This window comes from Athene cunicularia, assembly GCF_003259725.1.
Source record: "Athene cunicularia isolate RWA chromosome 2 unlocalized genomic scaffold, athCun1 chr2_part1, whole genome shotgun sequence".
Classification (NCBI taxonomy): domain Eukaryota; kingdom Metazoa; phylum Chordata; class Aves; order Strigiformes; family Strigidae; genus Athene; species Athene cunicularia.
The window spans coordinates 57,261,661-57,278,649 of NW_020799095.1; the positions used below are offsets into that span (position 1 = coordinate 57,261,661).

The 16,989-nt window shown below is 41.9% G+C and overlaps 1 protein-coding gene across 2 annotated transcripts in view; it reads left to right on the forward strand.

The window, feature by feature from the left end:
- Positions 1 to 3,613: 3,613 nt before the first annotated feature.
- The window catches only part of JARID2 (jumonji and AT-rich interaction domain containing 2), a 123,988-nt gene continuing 110,612 nt past the window's right edge, over positions 3,614 to 16,989 (forward strand). For both annotated transcript variants that reach the window (XM_026842421.1, XM_026842423.1), the window contains exon 1: positions 3,614 to 3,746. The gene's annotated coding sequence lies outside the window, so the exon portion shown is untranslated. The remainder of the gene's footprint in view (positions 3,747 to 16,989) is intronic.

The following is a 16,989-nucleotide window of genomic DNA, read 5'->3' on the forward strand; positions in this document are numbered from 1 at the left end:
TTTTTGGGTCTAAGTCAATAATGGACAATCCATTAGTTCCCCATAAGTCGTTTCAATGGCTAATTACTTGCACAGTTGCAGAAATTGTTCTTTAATTCTGTCTTAACATTTTTCTGAATTCGAGTTCCAGCTGTTGAATGGTATTATACCCTCTCTGCCAGCCTCGAGAGCCATCTATTATCAAATTTCTATTCCCTGTGGAAATATTTAAAGGCAGTGATCAAATCAGTCCCTTTGAGGTTTTTTTGGTTTGTTTTTTAGAAGTTACATAGATTACATTCCTCAAGGCTTTCGCTTGAGGATATTTCTAAATGGTTTCTGTGTGTGTGTATGTTGTTTTACTAAAGTGAGATAACTCTTGCAGTTGTCGACAGTGTGAGTGCAGAGCGGGGTGCATGGCGGCTCTCCTTCCACTGGCATGACGATGCACAGACGATCTGACCCATGTAATTATGGTTAAATGTGTCGGGAGCTGGAGCTGCGATGCTGGCGGAACAGCAGCTCAGCTGGGCTCCAAGTCAGCTGCTCTCCTGCTTGCGGCTGCTTTTGTGCCGCAGGCTTGGGGGAAGATGCCATCAACAATTGTGAAAGCTTTTTATTGCTCCTGCATATGGAGCCGCATGAATGTGCGTGTTGGCAGTGGTTTAGCCCCTTACTTTGCTGACCTTGGATAACACATTGTTGGGGAACTTGAGGACCTTTTTCAAGCCAAATGATGGGTGCAGGGAAAGCCTACAACAGAGTGGTGTAGGCAGGACAGTGTCTGTAGCCTCAGCACTACTGGGAGCTCTGGTGTGGAGAGACTCCCCCATGTGCGTTTCTGTTGACAGTGCTGCTGTTACAGAGGACGGATGAAGCCAGTATGGTTCATCTCAGTTGGGTGTAGTGTGCAATGTTACCGTGTGCCTTCAGGGGTTGCTGAGGGAGGTCTTTGTTCCCACCTCCTGGGACCTGGTATGGCCCATGCAGCCTCTGGGCTAGTGGGAAGGCAGGAAGATCTGCAGCAGGGCTGGAGCCTCCGGCTGGCACCAGGAAGACATCTTAGCAGCCTTATCCCTCAGAAGATAAGGTGCTGGGTTGCACACCATTCTTTTGTGTGTCCAACATGTCTGGGGAGAGGGAGATGTCTTCAGGCCGTTCACAGAAATACTTTTGAGAAGGTGGTCTAGACCAGAGGCCTCTGGTGTGTGGTGATCATCTCCTTCCCGCCTGCAGGAGGGACTGTGACCCCCTTGTCCCAGGGCCTGGGTTGTACCTGCCCGTGGTTGCTTACCTGCTGCAGCTGGCCACTTGCTTGGCACATGCCGATGTGAAGATCAGTCCTGTCAGCAGGTTTCACCCTGCTGCCACTGAAACAGCAAATGCCACCACATGCTCCTTGCAGTGAGCTGTTGTGACAGAGTGGATTCAAGTGGGATTAATTTATTTGTTTCTTTATATATATTTTTTTCTGCATTTTTAGCAGGGATGGAAGGGCCAGTGGGATCAGGAACCAATGGGTGTTTTCATGCAACTTCCAGCTCCTCAGGGCCTGAAGAGTCAAGTGTAGGACAGGGCATATTCATGGCTTCAGGATGGGCCTGGTGTTTCACAGGAGAGGGGCCTTGGGCTGACAGGGGCCAAGGAAAGCGATATGTTTCTGAGGACGTCTTACGTTAACTGGGTTTGATCATTACACGTGTCTTGTGTATGCCTGGCTTAATGTATATAAAAATACAGGGTGATGATTTTGCTGCCTCTCGTTAGGGTTTCTGTGTAACTTGTCTAGGCTTCAGAGCCAGTGTGCCTTGCCAGAGGGCTCTTGATCCTCTTTCTTGCATTTGCTGCCCTTTATATTAGGGATCTGTATAAATGCCAGTGAAGGGAGCAAGCGGTGTCTGCAGGACTCTCTCTATAACATGGATGGGTGCTGGAGGTGCTTAAGACTGTTCCATAACTGAGTGTGATTCCCTTGAGGATTTAATAAGTAGTTTTTGGAAAAACAGAAGTGTGTGGTGTCCCACCAGGACCTTAACTGTTGGGAACGTAAATGGGGACGTCTTTGGGCAAGCTTTGTTAAAATCGAGCAGGCTGCAGTCCTCTTCTGTTCAGTTGCTTCTGGTTAGGTCTGAAGTTATGTTGGCAGCAAAATGGTAAGCTGGAGTTGTTTGTGTAAACCTGTTGACAAAATAACTGGATGTACTAGTCCTTTTAAAGTGCTTGCCTGGAGATTTTTTTTTTTCTGGTTGCTGTGGGTGTTGAGTTACAAAGTTTGCTTTCTTGGCCCAGAGCAGCCTGTACTCTAAAGCTCCCTGGGCATAGTTCAGCCTTCTTCAAAGTAGAGTAGCTTGTCTCTCGTGTGAAATGCACATCCTGCTGCCAAAATGTCGGCTGCTTTTCACTGCGGCCTTCCCCCCCCCCCCTTTTTTTTTTATTCCCCCCCCCAAGTAATTTGTCAGACGGTTTTGGGGGGTAGGGAGGAATGTTTTTAATCACAGTTAAGCAGCTGAATGCCAATATCTCACTAGAGAAGCAAAGAAAAAGCTGTCAATGGTCACCCTGAACTATGCTTATGTTTTTTTGAAGTTGATGATGTTCATCACTTCTTTGACAGGTAGGATGGTATAAACTCTCCTGCCTCCAGGTGGGGGGGTTGCTGATGGGGCTTTTGGGGTTTCCAGTGTAGTGTGGCAGTATACTGCGGTATACTTACTTAAATAAGGCCTGCCTAGAAATGTTAATCTTTTTGCTTGGCAGTCATGTAGCCCTTGAGGAATTCAAGGGCAAGAATGTTCAAAATAGTCATTTTTAAAGACCCCGAGACAATTTATAGAGCTTATGAAAATATGATGACTTACCTGATCTCACTTATGTCTTTATATCAATTTGCTGACTTAATTTATTTGAATACTAAAGGCTTTGGGGAAATGCTTTTCCAGGGAATTAATCTTTTAACTAAAGCAAGTACTAAATGTGACATACACTAGTATTCTTTTTGACAATATAGCATTTGTCTTCTAAAAATAAAATAGAAAACATATGCCCCGTAGGACAAATTCTACTTGGCTTTACATTGAGATAAATTCAGAATAAATTCATTGTTAGCGATGTACAACTTCATTGTAACACTGCAGTGAATGCAAATTACTAAATCAAAGAAAAAATCCTGAGCCAAGAGGCACAAACCAAGGCCAAAATGGCAATAAGAGAAGTTGGTTCACAAAACTTATCTCTTAAATTCCTGCAACATTCAATTTATTGATGGTATTTTTCCCCTCCCTCTTAATAATTTGGGAGAGTACTTCCTGGCTGTGATAAACTTTTCTGTAAGGGAAATTATGAGGATTTTAGCAAATAAGTTTCACCTCATGTCTAACACCTGGTACACAGCTACTGCTGTTTGCAGGATAAAAGATTAGAGGGCCTAACGCTCTGATGATGATAATTATATTTCTGTTCTCTGTTAGAGCTGATCAAGTTTAGGTTGCATTTTGCTACACAGTACTTCAGCTTCTCTCTTTTTTTAAACTAAAAATTATCTGTGTAGCCCTAGGCTTTGGGGTTTTGTTTGTTTTGTTTTTGTTTCAAATGCATGCAACTAATGTCTCCTTTCCATTTCCGTCTTCTTTAGGATGACAGCGATGGGATTCCCTGGTCAGAGGAGAGGGTGGTGCGGAAGGTCCTTTATTTATCTCTGAAGGAGTTCAAGAACGCACAGAAGCGGCAGCACGGCGATGGCATTAGTGGGAGCCTCAAGGCAGTGAATGGTGAGCTGCCTCTGTGGTATTGCTGGCAGGACTCAGTCCTTTTCAATGCAGTCCTTCCACTGTAGCAAGGAAGGAGACCAGTGCACCATCTGGCACGCACTGTGCCCTTTTGATCTGCACGGAAGAACTTGTTTCTGAAGTGCTTAAAACACCGGGTTTGAACAATCCATATGTTTCGGTTTCTGGTGAAGTGATTGAGATGGATGGGGGTCAGGGTGGAGGGTAGGTATCAGGCAGGAGGACAGAGACAGGCTGTTGTGTGGTAGAAAAGGAGGCTTCTGTGTTCATTCTGCTCCCTGATGTGCAGAGTACCTCAACAGAGAAGGTACCCGTTTAAAGGTGATTGGCTCTGGTTATCTTGAGGAAGGACAGTTGGACAGCATTTACCTACTCTGTGTCGTTTAGATGCAAGAAACTGGCTAACCAGCATATGTATCTCTGGAGGGATCTCAGTCCACACTATCAGAGGTGAAGTAGATAAGGACCTACATTTAAAGGACTGAGAGAACACAATCGCTAGGACATTGGACTGCCCTAGTTTAGCAGTTCACAGAACAGTTGTTTAAAGATTTTAAAAGGAGATGAAGACAAGCCTAGATTACAGGGGCTTGAAAGGAGTTGAATTTTATTTATTTAATCCTTTGGCCAGTTATTATCTGTTGCTCCCCACTCCCTTACAGCTTGCTTAAAAGCCCATGGTGTCCTGAGAGGTGAATATAAAGTGTGTCTCTTTCAGATTCACTCCCTGACACAGGACCCTGTCTTGAAAAGGCTTTGTCATGCTGGCTTGAGCCTTGAAAGTGATGACTAGCAGGATTCAGATTTCTGGGCAGGCTTATGGTTTTCTCTTCACTCACAAGAGCTTATTTGTTTCTTTATGGAGGTTTATGGCAGTTCCTTTTAGGCATGTGCATAACTATACATGTGCTAATGCATTAAAGCAGCAGCTGGGTGCTTACTTGGTAGGTTATTCATATTTATATGTAGCTTGTGTTTTTGACATGGTGAGTCAAATTTCATTGCATTTTCACTGAGTGTTATTGCTGACAATGCAAAAACCTAGGGGAATGACTGGATGACTACAGGCAACGTGATAAAGTTACTGTATTGCGTAAGCAATTGCAAACTCCTTAATGTGATTAAAGAAGACCTCAGACTTCTGAGTTCAGTAATAATATCAAATACTGATCTGATGGGAAGGGGCATCTAGCTTTAGCAGCAAGCCATTAATAAGCTTGGAGGTGTACACAAAACAGCGCTGGCTTTTTTTCCTCCAACACCTCTGCATCATTGATCTTCTGTCAAACACAATTTCTCTTGGAAAGTTTCTTATTCCATTGTGGGGGTTTTGTTTAGTCAAAGGAAAAAAGTCTAAAGGCGTGAAGCACAGTAATTGTGTGTTAGGAGGCTTTGATGGTGTGCCAGGTTACAGGATGACTGAGGTTTTTATGGTGTCTAGTTTCTCCAAAGGCAGCTTAGATGAAAAGTGAGTTGGCTGGGAATGCTGTATCGATGCAGGTACCAGACGCAGAGTATGCTACTGGCTTCCACTGGCAGCAGCACAGCTCACAACTTCAGAGCTTGCCTCTCACATTGAGAGCTGTAGCGTTAGGTGCTTTTTCTTCTTCACAGAAGTAGGTGATCGGTTCTTTGGGGGTTTGTTTTTTTGGGGATTTCTTTGGTTTTCTTTTTTTAGCCAGTATAATATTCTCTATTACTCCTTCTGTTTCTTAAATGATTCTTTAAATGTCCTGTCTCAGTGCTGCTGTATTTCAACATTACTGTCCAAAAGCTTTTTTATCCACTGATATTTGGAAGAATGTTTCATTATACAGAGAAAAAAAGGTTTGCAAAAGGGAGGAGGATTGATAGTGTGTAGTGATATAAAGAAAATCTATTTAAAAGTATAATTTGTTCATTACATCTTTTAAAAAAACACCGCCAGGTATTTTCAAATCCATAGGTCTGTGGACTGGGGAAAAGGCAGGTTATCCTAAGAAATGACTGAGCTATTCTGAATTTAAGGAAATGTGATATTTTAAGTGTGAGCCTTAGATCCATGGTTTGATACTGTTAGAGTAAAAAATATTTCCTTGCATATGTCCTTTGTTCCAACATGCAGGCCACAACCAGTGTTTCTTGCATGTTACTCCAAAAGGTAGCATGCAGTTAAATACAGTTTTATGTGAGTGATCTCTTTATTAATACTCAGTACCTATAGGTCTTGGGGAGGGCAGCAGGGTGAATCTATCTGAAATAATTTGAATTCTGGCTTGAATTCTGGTTAGGGTGCTTTGTCTTGCAAACATAAAGGAAAGTGTAGAGTCTGTGCTCCACAACCCTGTTGCTTTCCCTAATGAACTTTAAAGGGTATTGCTCCTTCAGCTGTTGAAAATCCCAGGAGTGGGAAGGAAGGGTCTGAGCATGGTTCAAGCTCTCTGAGTTCCCTGCTCAGTGTGAAAGCGTGAATTGGTCTCACATACAGTGGAGAGTTCAGGGGACTGTGAACAACTAGGTGGCGGGATTTGATCTTAGTGCCACTATCTGTAGTGCAGAGAGAGTTTCTTCTTTCTGGTTTTATAACTGTCATCCCTTACATTTATTTATAGACTTGCAACCTGTAATTTGTTTCAGTAGAAAGTACTTAACTTTTGGCAATAGAGGAAGGTAAAGTACGCACCAGCCCCTTGCAACTGGTGTCTAAGAATTTTTTATGGGTTTGAAGTGGCTGAAGTTGCATAGACATGCTACAAAAGTTGCTTTGCTGGTGTTTGCCAAGCTGCAGCAAAACTTGTATGAAAATGATTGTCACTGATATTTCAGCTGGTCAGTACAGTAGTATCAGTAATGATTTGTTGGCTGGACTGATGGTGCCTCTTACTGAGAGTGCGAAAAGCAAGTTCATTTTAAATGTGAGAGACAAACCCATTAACAGGAGTCTTTTCTGTACTGAAGTTTCTGCAAGCTCTAAGATGTGTGGGTGGTGGCACAGAGACAATTAAACTTCCATGCCTCTGAATAATAAAAGAAAAATACAATTCTAAATAAATAAATAAAAATTCAAATTACTTTTGGAGATCCGCCTTACTATTAAAGATATTTGTTATCCTGAAAACAATCCTGCCATTTTCAATTTGTGGCTGAAACCCTGTTACTTAGGTGGTTCTGATTAAAGTAGCAGTGTTTTGTTTGGAAGTGGTGGTGTGTTTGCAATTCTCCTTACCTTTTTTATACCTCCTTTTCACCTGATAATTTTTGCTTATATGTTTGTGCTGCCAGTTATTTTTCATCCTAACTGTTTTTCTGCTTTCCTTAATCTCATTCCTTGCTCCCCACCCCCAGCTAGAAGGATTTCAGAGAAAGGTGAAAGGGTGTATTATGGCTGTTTTATCAGTGGATATATTGCATGCATATTTATGTTGACTCTAGATATTTGCAGAGTACAGAATAACACCCTACAATGTGCCTTTGTTTGCTACGTGTTCCTCTCCAACATGTGGGAATATAAAATCTGAAGGAGGTGCTTCTGCAGGTTGTCAAGAAACCCTCTGCAGCCCTAAATGGGGTATTGGAAGTCTGATTATGGAAACAGGGTCGTACTCTGGAAAACCCAGAGAGACCTCTTTAGTGATTTTGACTACTGCTGCCTGTCATTTGCGTTAGGGTTTTAAGAATAGGGATTGGTGTTTGGAATAGTGATACCAATTTTCAGAGATCCTCGTCTAAAAGGAAAACTAATTCCCTTGGGAAATCGTTTTCTTCTTGTGTAGCTTAGAATGTGAGATAAGGCTGTAAAGAAGGCAATGAAAGATTTAATTATTGCTTATGTTCTGTTTATGAGAATAAATCCAGCTCTCTCAAAAGAGTATATCATAAAGCAACTTTTCATGACATAAGATTTTAAATTCTATTTTTCAAAACTTGTGATAAAGAATTAATCTGATACAGAAGTGCTAGCGTTTTGTAAATGGAAAAAGTGCCAGAGTTTCCTTGCATGTTTAAAGGTGGTTAGTTCGTCTACAGAGATGACAAACCAGATATTAGAATTTTTCAAGCAGGTAGTGCATTTTCACCAGCCATGCGTTGTCCTAGAAAGGTGTCATGCCAATTTCCAAACATGTCAGCTAGGTTAAGCTTGTGGCAAACATTATCTAGTTGGGAAATCAAATGTATGCAAGGGAGTGCTCTGATTCAACGTAAGGGGTGGAAGTCTTGCTCATTTAGTAATTTGGCTATTCTGAGAGACTCTACCTTACATTTAGGATTGTTAAAGTCATTTATTCATTTTATGTGTGCTCTTTAAACAGAGAAGAAACAATGTCAGCACTTAAAACAGAGGTGGTAGTCAGTCTACACATGGCTGTGGTGCCCCTTTCCTACCTGGTGCTCATCTGCTCCTGCCCTCAGCCTTTCCTGCACAAAGGCTAGCATGGCTTTTGTTGGAGGTTTGCTTTTTCCAAGCATGGAATGCCTCTGCACCAAGAGGCAGGAGCCTCTGAAGCAGCCCGTGGGGGGGACCGTAGTGCTGGATCCAGCAGCAGCAGCAGCAGCAGCCTGCTCTGACACCAGGGTGTGCCCAGCCCTTGGCCGCCATGCTGGCTGGCCAGGCTGGATGGGGCAGGCAGCAGTGCTATCTAGAAAGAGCTGTTTTTGTCATGGTTGCCCAGATTTTCAAGTGTTCCGTTCTTGCTGCGTGGGGGTTTCTGTCCATGGTCCCCAGTTGGCCATGTTGGAACGAAAGTGCCCAGTGGTAAGGTGGTGCAGTGTTGGGTTCATCTGACTCCAGCTTGTTGGTGAAACCTCTTTTCCCTGGCTGTGTAGGTGGTACCCCAGGCATGGCCTAAAAATTGCGATAGACGTGGTAGAAATGCCTAGACACAGCTAAGCTGGGTGCTTCAGTTCAGTGCATTTGCTAAAAGCCAATTATGTAGGTGTGGCAGCAGCTGCCAGCAGGCCAACTGCATCTTCTCTGGGCTGAGGCCATGTCTCTCCTCTTCCCACCTGCACAGATGAAAACACGACAGTCCTTAGGGAAGTGATGTCTCAGCTGCACCACTGCATGCCCAGAGTGGCGTACGCCTCCTTCCTCCTTGGTACAGATACATATGCTGGACCGTCACCAGGCCTTTAATTTGAACAAGAATGTAGCCCTCTTCATTCATTGTGATGGTTCAAACATACTGGTAACTTTATCTCTTTTATTTCTGAAGGTTGCAATTAAATACTGGAAGAAGGTTTTATGCTAACGTTTGTCTAGGGAGCTTTTCACTCCGTCAATGATGTGAAATTGCATTTGTTGACAGTGGGTAATGTCTGTCTGTCTCCTAAGCTTTAGTAGAAGATTGTAAGTGTGCCAAGGACCCTTGTCTGTATAAGTGGATTTTTAAAATGCATTTACAGAAACAGAAATACCTCTTTCAAGACTGCAATATTTCCCTTTTCCCCTTCAGAGTAAACAGCCTTTTTGGCTAGTTTTAAACTGTGTTTAAATATAGATGTTTTCAACTAAAAGGTTCAGAAAATAAGCATTTGAACAGATTTGTCGTGGCACTCAACATCACTTTCACTTTGGTGCTTGCTGTCAAGTGAATTTAAAGATTAACAAATAAATAACAGGATGTTAGGGTTGGGCTCCATTGAAAATTTCAAAATCTCTTTTCCTTTCTTTGTTTTTTAGAACAGAATTCGCTTTCAGGTCTGCCGGGGACTTGCTTGCTCATCAGCTGATACAGGCTCTTGTTGCCTTCTCCATCATCACCCCTTATAAAAATTCTGCAGGCCGAGTTATGTCCTCAGTGATCTCTACCCAATTCAATTATGTCCAAATTGTATTCCTGTCCTAATACAGTGTTTGGCAAGACTGCCAAAAAATTTTGTCTTGCAGGATGCCCATCATCCTTTTTCTCTTAAATGTAACAGAGATGGATATATTTTTAATGAAACAGAGGAATTGTATCATTAATTTTCTTAAAACTTAATTTCATGGCCATCTAAAAAGTTGCTATTGCCCCTGAGTGCATTTCTAGTCAAAGTAAGTCTAAAAATAATCTTGCCTCCCTGCATATTGCTAATTGTAGGTAATGGAAATTGAAAACGGCAATAAATAATAATCTGCAGAGGCGTGTGCATAATCTGTAAGAGACTGAGTTATTGTAGGCCTAAAATAAATAAGGTGAGGAAAGGTTGGAAGGAGTTCAGCATCGGCTGATGGGTCTGGTCCCCCTCCTTTCACCTCCTGTTTTGTGCTGGCTCTGCCATTTGTCTGCCCATGCAGTACAGCCAGTTAAGTGTACTAATGTGGCAGAAGACTAGCCCCAAGAAATTATTTTTAAAAAGAAATAATTTTCTTCTAGTAATGAACTACACAGGTTCATCAAGAGGTCAGATGAGCACCAACTGCTCATCCGGTGTTAATGAGGGGCCAGGGTACCTTTACTCTGCAAACTGTAGGAGGAGGAGACCAGATTTGTCCATTGTCAAAGTAGCAAGCTGGTTGGCTGGCACAGTTGTCTCGTCTAACCACAGCCTCAGATGCTAGAAGGAACAACAGTTGGTGGAAATAGGAGCAAAAAAAGATGCAGCTTAAAAATTCATTGAAAAGTGCTTCCCGACCATAGGTATTAGATTTATGTATTTCTTTAAAAAAAAAAAAAAAAAGAAAAAAAAAAGAAAAAAAAGCAAAACAAAAACAACCACCACACACACAACACCCCCCCCCTGCGAATTTCACCCCACAGTGGTGAAGTTCATTGTATTGACTGTCCATGAAGCAAAACTTTCCCTTAACCCCAACAGGGGACAGATATTTTGTTTTCATTGACTCAGGGTCATTCAGCATAGCTGCTGCCTTATTGTTTGTATCAGCAGTCTGGGGAGCACCTTTGAGCACAGACACGCAGACTGCTTCATTCTGTCTTTGGCAGCCATAAACTTGGCAGCCAGCCTGTATTTGAACCTTGGCACCTTTTTGGCTGGCTTGTGCATCCAAAAGGGCGATGGTAGTTTTACCTTGTAGGATTGCCAGCTCTGTCAAAAATTGTCCCTTTTATCAATTCTAGTTTGCTTATTTTAGAAATTAGAGTAAGACATAACTTATTCAAAGCTGCTTTTTTGACTGTAATATTGAGATGCACCACTTTGGATTTAACTCAACCATTTATTTGGCAACCAGGTAAAGAAGTTTAAATTTGTTAATATTTTTGTTTTATTAGTACATTTTTATTGGAATGTTAAAAACCAGAGAGTTGGGGTGGATGAAGTTCATATCAGTGATCTGCTGAGATGAGAATTGATGTTTGGTGCTGTCCACTTTCTTAAGATGTTGAATTGTGTTAAGAGTAGATAAAGAGATAACTTGTGGTTTACATAGAAATCAAAACAAAATTAAGCAGCTGTTAAAGGCAGTGTAAATGATTGAGTTCCACACCATTACTTGCCTGGTGGATTGTGCTATTGAAAGGGCTGGAAAACTTGTATGAAATGAGAACACAAGGTAGAGAAGGCAGCAGCAATCCAGCAGTATGCTCAGAAAAAGCGAGCACAATGGTTCTCTGTTTCAGAGCAATAGTTCTCAGAAGGCATGGGAGTGGGGAGAAAGGTATTTTACAACTGTCTGCCCAGTGCTCATCATTATTACTGTTTTAGTGTTTATTACAATGTTCTAGTGGAGATGAAAGATCTGGAGGTTGGGATATGTAGCTGCTGTTGTAAGGAGGGTTTAAATTTCAATATTCCTGTTGCTTTCCCATTGCCCATGACTGACAGAAGGAAACTGTGCATTAAATAACTAGTGGTTTTAATCTGAAGGACAGACAATAAGAGGTATAGCCAGAACAGCAGCAGGGAAAGAAAAATTCAGTCATTGAAATAGCATACTCTATTAAGAAAACTGGAATGCAACAGGAAATAAAATCAGCATCACAAGTAAAAGAAAGGGGTTTCAGTTGTACACACAAGCTGTGTATTTTCTGAAAGTCTGTGTTTAGCTTTCAGTAAGGTTTTTCCTAATTATTTTTACACTATAGCTTTGAGCTATTAGTGCAAGACTACATTTTGTGGAGCACTTTCAGAGTATTGGAGAGAATACATTTTCAGTCTTCAAGGTCCTGTCTTGTGTCTTACAACCTCCACAACAGTCTTTCCTTGACGTGGGGGGCATTTTAGAAATGGCTTGCTGTTTGAAAGCATGGAAAGAGTTTGAGAACTGTTTGGTCCAGTAGGGTGTTCTTAAGGCCATTAGGCTGTGTTTAATCAGAGCAGATGTCACGTGTGCTGTAAACCTTATCGTGTCAACCCTGGCATTAAAGTGGTTTTAAAAGAAAAAGTAAAGATTAGTGACAGATGGCTGTAACTGCTGATGGGCACAGTAGCCACTTCTGCAAGTTGCCTGACACAGCTGCCAATGCACATTACTCTTCACCTCAAATACCCTCTGTTACCTGTGTTCCCAGGCTTTGACTTAAGTGTATGGGTTGCCAATTGAAATGGATTTGGGGATCCTTGGAGTGACATGGAGTAAACTGAAAACCTCAGTGGATTGATATCGCATTATTTTAATGTGTCATAAACCCACATTTGAACGTAGAATTTCTGCTGTGAAAAGCAGGAAAATCTGTCACATTTTTGAGCAACGAAACTCTTCAGGAATTAGTCATGTTCATTTCATGGCTCATAAGAGTCTGGAGATTGGGCCGTGCTCTGAGCTCATGCCTCCACGTTTCAGTTTGATGTTGATAGGATCTTTCTGATTTAAAATCTCCAGGAAATTGTTCTGAAATTACTGCCGTCTTTTGATAACTGATGGTGTTGAGAGGTTCATCACATAACAGATACTTCCCAGAGCTCGTGGGTGAATGTTTTCTGAAAAATAAATATAGCTTAGCACGTATACTGTTAAGTCATAGCAGATTGCTCTACATCGTAATAAATGCGCATGCATTTTAAAATCTTTTTTGTGTGTCTGACTAGCACAGATTCATTACATGCAGTTAATGTGATGTTGTATCCAGAATTAGGTGAATACACATTTTCAGTAATCTGTCTTTGTCCTTTATTTCCCAATTTAAATGAATTTAATACTGTGAAGGGAGTGTCCAGTTACAGATGTAGCTATAGAAGCCTTGTACTTAGGGTGACATGATGTGACAGTGACAAGCTTGACTTGCAGGTGTTGCTTCTGGTACATCTGAAGGAGCTTCTATCTCTGAGAGCTAAAGGCAGCTGAATTTCCACCCTTACCCATCCTGTTTTCACCCCTCACAAGACTGTTAGTGAGCGTTGCAACTGCAGTCCGGACGGTGCAATGTTTCAGATTTGTCCACTAAGAGGCTAACTCATTCCAGATAAGCCTTGAATAGACAACATTCATTTTTTACTTTGCTCAGAATTTCCTGTGCTTTGTTCTGCATCTGTTTGTGAAAGACTGCGTTATCTTTGAAAGCCTTCATCTTGTTTTCTTTATTCAAGCTATATGCTAGAATGGAAAAAGGGAAGAGCTGGAAGGAGCCCAGCTGGAACAATCTGCCAAGGATCCCACAGAGGGACAGAGCTGGCAAACTCCTGAAACCTCTTCAGCTGACCTCTGGTGCAGTTTGGGAAGCCAGGAGATAAGCTACTTTTCCTGCAAAAGATTTGGCCTCAGCCCACCGTTCTGAGTAATGCTCAAAGACCGCACCAGCATTTAATTGCATTTTTTTCCTTCACTCATCCCTCACTTAGCTTCAGTAGTGGCTGACCTTAAAAATATTTCAGTTCAGTCTCTTCCCAGTCTGTGTGCATGCGTGTTAACAGATGTGTTAGAGGTAAATCACACCTTGACGTGCTCTGTTTCAGTCAGGCTGCCTTGAAAGCAGGTTTTTCCTAAAACATCTCCCTCAGACAGTTGTCTCCTCCTGTGCTGTGAAAGGTGAAAGCATTTCGTGGCCAACTATTTTTAAAGATGCTCTGTTTACTGTGGCTGCAAAGCACCCCAGTGTTTTTATGTCATGCATGCTGTGTATCTGGAGAGATTGAAAGAAGCTTAAAAGTGATGAAAATGGCACAGAGGGAGTACTGATTTTCCCTTTCTTAACAATGTGGGAATTTTCTCTCCGCTTCAGGGCAGAAATGTTGTCACAATGTTAGCAAGAGGGTGCTAGAGCAATGGTCTTCTCATACAGGACATTGAGAAAAAGCATCTATGTTGTACTTACATGTACATGTGCAGGTGTATTGGATGGAGAGGACTGAAGAAGAATTAATCCCCTTCTGTTTTTTCCTGACCTCTGCTCCTTTGCTGTGATGTTGGGATCTCATTTCAGAGCCTCTGGCTTTGTAGGCCGTAAGGAAGCAGTAGGGTTGCACAGAGCTTCAAAATTGAGGCATCATGTGGAAGTGGGCTGGGGTTGGGGAGGAGCATACTTCTGTTACGCAGTCTGCATGCAGGGCTCGATTTCCCTTCCCTCCTGTTGGTTCCTGCGGTGCATCTGTCCAGGAACATACTGTTTCTTCTACGAGGGTCCCAATTCCTCTTTAATATGTTGATCTACTTGACAGAACAGTAAGCAAATAACTTTATTGTTTTGCCAAGGTAATAAAATCTGGTGCTTTCTATAGTAGCTGTTCTGCTTCATTACATCTTGGGAGGTCAGCAGCAATTACCTCCAGGTGGAAGTCATGAATAAGGGATAGAAGTTACCAGAATGTGTCTTGAATTCCAAGTCTTCTTGAAACATAGTTGTCATTACTCTTCTCCCCCCTCCCCAAAATCAATTGAAGGTGGCCTTTTGTGCAGCAATGAGGTCTGTGGTTAGGGACTACTTGTCAGGTTTTATTTAGATGGAAACCTGTCCCAGACGCTTTACCTCATCTCATTGTCCTGCAGGGATGAACTTCAAATGCCAGTTTACATTTGCTTGGAACTGACCTTCTCTAATTGAAGTGAACAAGGCTGTCTTATCTAAGTAGATAAACACAGCCCATTTGCAATTGTAGATTTAAATGCACGCTTTCATAGATTACCTTCTCACAGTATGGCAGTGTCCTTGAATATTTAAAGTCTTAACAAGAGATCAGAACTGAAGAGTAAAAGCTCTTTGTGAAAGAGAGGGTTTTGAGCTGCAAGCTGATGTTGATCTCTCCTAGGCTGGAGGAAGACTGTTTGGTACAAAGTCCCCTTTATGCCAGCATGGAAGGTGCTCCAATAAAACTGGCATGCAGAGTCTTGAAGGTTGATTAACATCCAGAGCATAACACAGGGTTATATACAAATACTCTGCTCATAAAGCAGAATAAATGGGCTGTTAGTTAAGGCATTGGTTAGCACAGAAAAACACCTTTCTTTCTGTTACAGATTTAGATGTCTGCCATTAACAGCCTGGAAAGCAGACTCTTTTTTAGAATAGTTGACTGATTGGAAAAAGGAGTTTTAAGAAACTGTGAACTTGAATATCTGGGTTAAGGGGGAAGATGGTTTTGCAGTCCTTCAATTTCCCTGGCATAGTTGGATGTTGAGGTGGTGTTGGATTACCATCTGGCTGGATCAAAATTATAACTGCTAAGTAAATTTCTATTTAAAGCTTCTCAAACCATTTTGGACTGAGTGGGGATAGTGTCATGAAACTAAATTTGCAGGGAGTCTTAGAGAGGAACAGACTCTGCTGAGAAAGACGGACAGCTCTTCAGTTTATGTTTTCCTACTTCCAGGAGGAATTCCACCAGTACAGATAAAGAACTTGGAAACTTTACCAAGGTTTTAGGAAAAGAGCTTTCAGCTTTTGTCCAGTGACTGCTTTCCCTCCTGACCTAGATTGACCAGGTGGTTCTTCAGGCAACAGGAACCAGAGAGCAGACTGAAGGAGATAGTGTTTTCCATGCCAGCTCTGCTTCCCCTTACTCAAGCAATAGAAAAGTGCTGTTTTGGTGTTGTCTTGTCATGAGAAGATTCCCATTCCCTAAAGCACTAAGCATAAGAAGGACCTCACTCAGCTTTTTGTTAGTGAGGTTTTGTCTAAAAATGAACACTGTTCTGCAGCTCAAATAAGAAAAGACAAACACTCCTCAGCCCCAAGGTTTGGGAGTGGGTAGTAGTGACAAGTTCACCAGGATTTTGGGAATTCTTCCAGTATGAGGAGGGGGGAGGTGCCCTCTACCTATAGGGCAGGTTTTGTCCTGATGTGGCCTGTTAGGAACAGAAGAATATTTTGGAAGGCAACACCTACTTTCATAGGGAATGTCCTGCTCTAACTCAGATGGGGACATGCCAAATGAAAATATGACTTCAGAGGAATTAATCTGTTAATGTGGAAGAAACTTATACTGATTATATCAAAACGGTGCCCCGTCTTCCCCCAGAAGCTTATAGCTCAACTGAAAGTTTTGAGGAAGAAAGTGGGTACAGCCCTTCTGATTGAGACTTTAACAGAGAGCTTGTGCCTTGGTCAGTGACAGGATTTCATTGCAGGAGCTCACACATCCATCAAAGAACTTAAATAAATATACTGCCTCAATATTTATTTGGAAACTACAGTGAAAAACAAAGGGAAAGCTGCTAGAACCTTAGGGATTGTAGAGCTTCCTGTGATGCACATTTTCCCCCTCAAAATTCAGTCAAGTATGATCTGTATTTATGACTACGCAAGATACAGTTTTACTCTACATATTAACCAGTGATGTGCAGCAGATGTTGCTGTACACATTTTGTGCCATCTAGAAACAGTGCCATCTAGAAACAGAGCATCTTAAACCTGCGTAGGTCCCTGAAACAGTGACGTGTGGCTTCCTTCTGAATTGCAAAGAAACTGCTCCTGGTCCAAATCTAGCTCTGTCTGCTGCTGGTGCCTGTCGTGAGGGATATTCCTATTTATACCACTTGTTCTCTGTGAAATGTAGGTCAGGATTTTTAACTTATAATTGTTCATAGGACAAATCTCAGATAATTCCATGTTACTACCTGACAGTTAGGAGTACTCCATCTCTTTCTGTTTGCCTACACTCTTCATCCTTTGTCATCATCCTTTTTCTTCCCTTTTTAATCAGATGAAGGAAAATGTGTTTTCCTGTTTCCCTGCATACTTTTCCTCTCCAGCTACTTGTGTTTTTCATTCTGTCTTTATCCTCTTATTTTCTGTGCTCCCTTTGAAGCAGGAGGGTCTGTTTGTGCGTTGTGCCATGCCATGAGGACAACTCCAGGCTGCTTGCTGCAGGCTTAGTGTTACAGCCAGGGAGATCATGGATATTATTTTTTTTTTTTTTTTTTTTTTTTTTA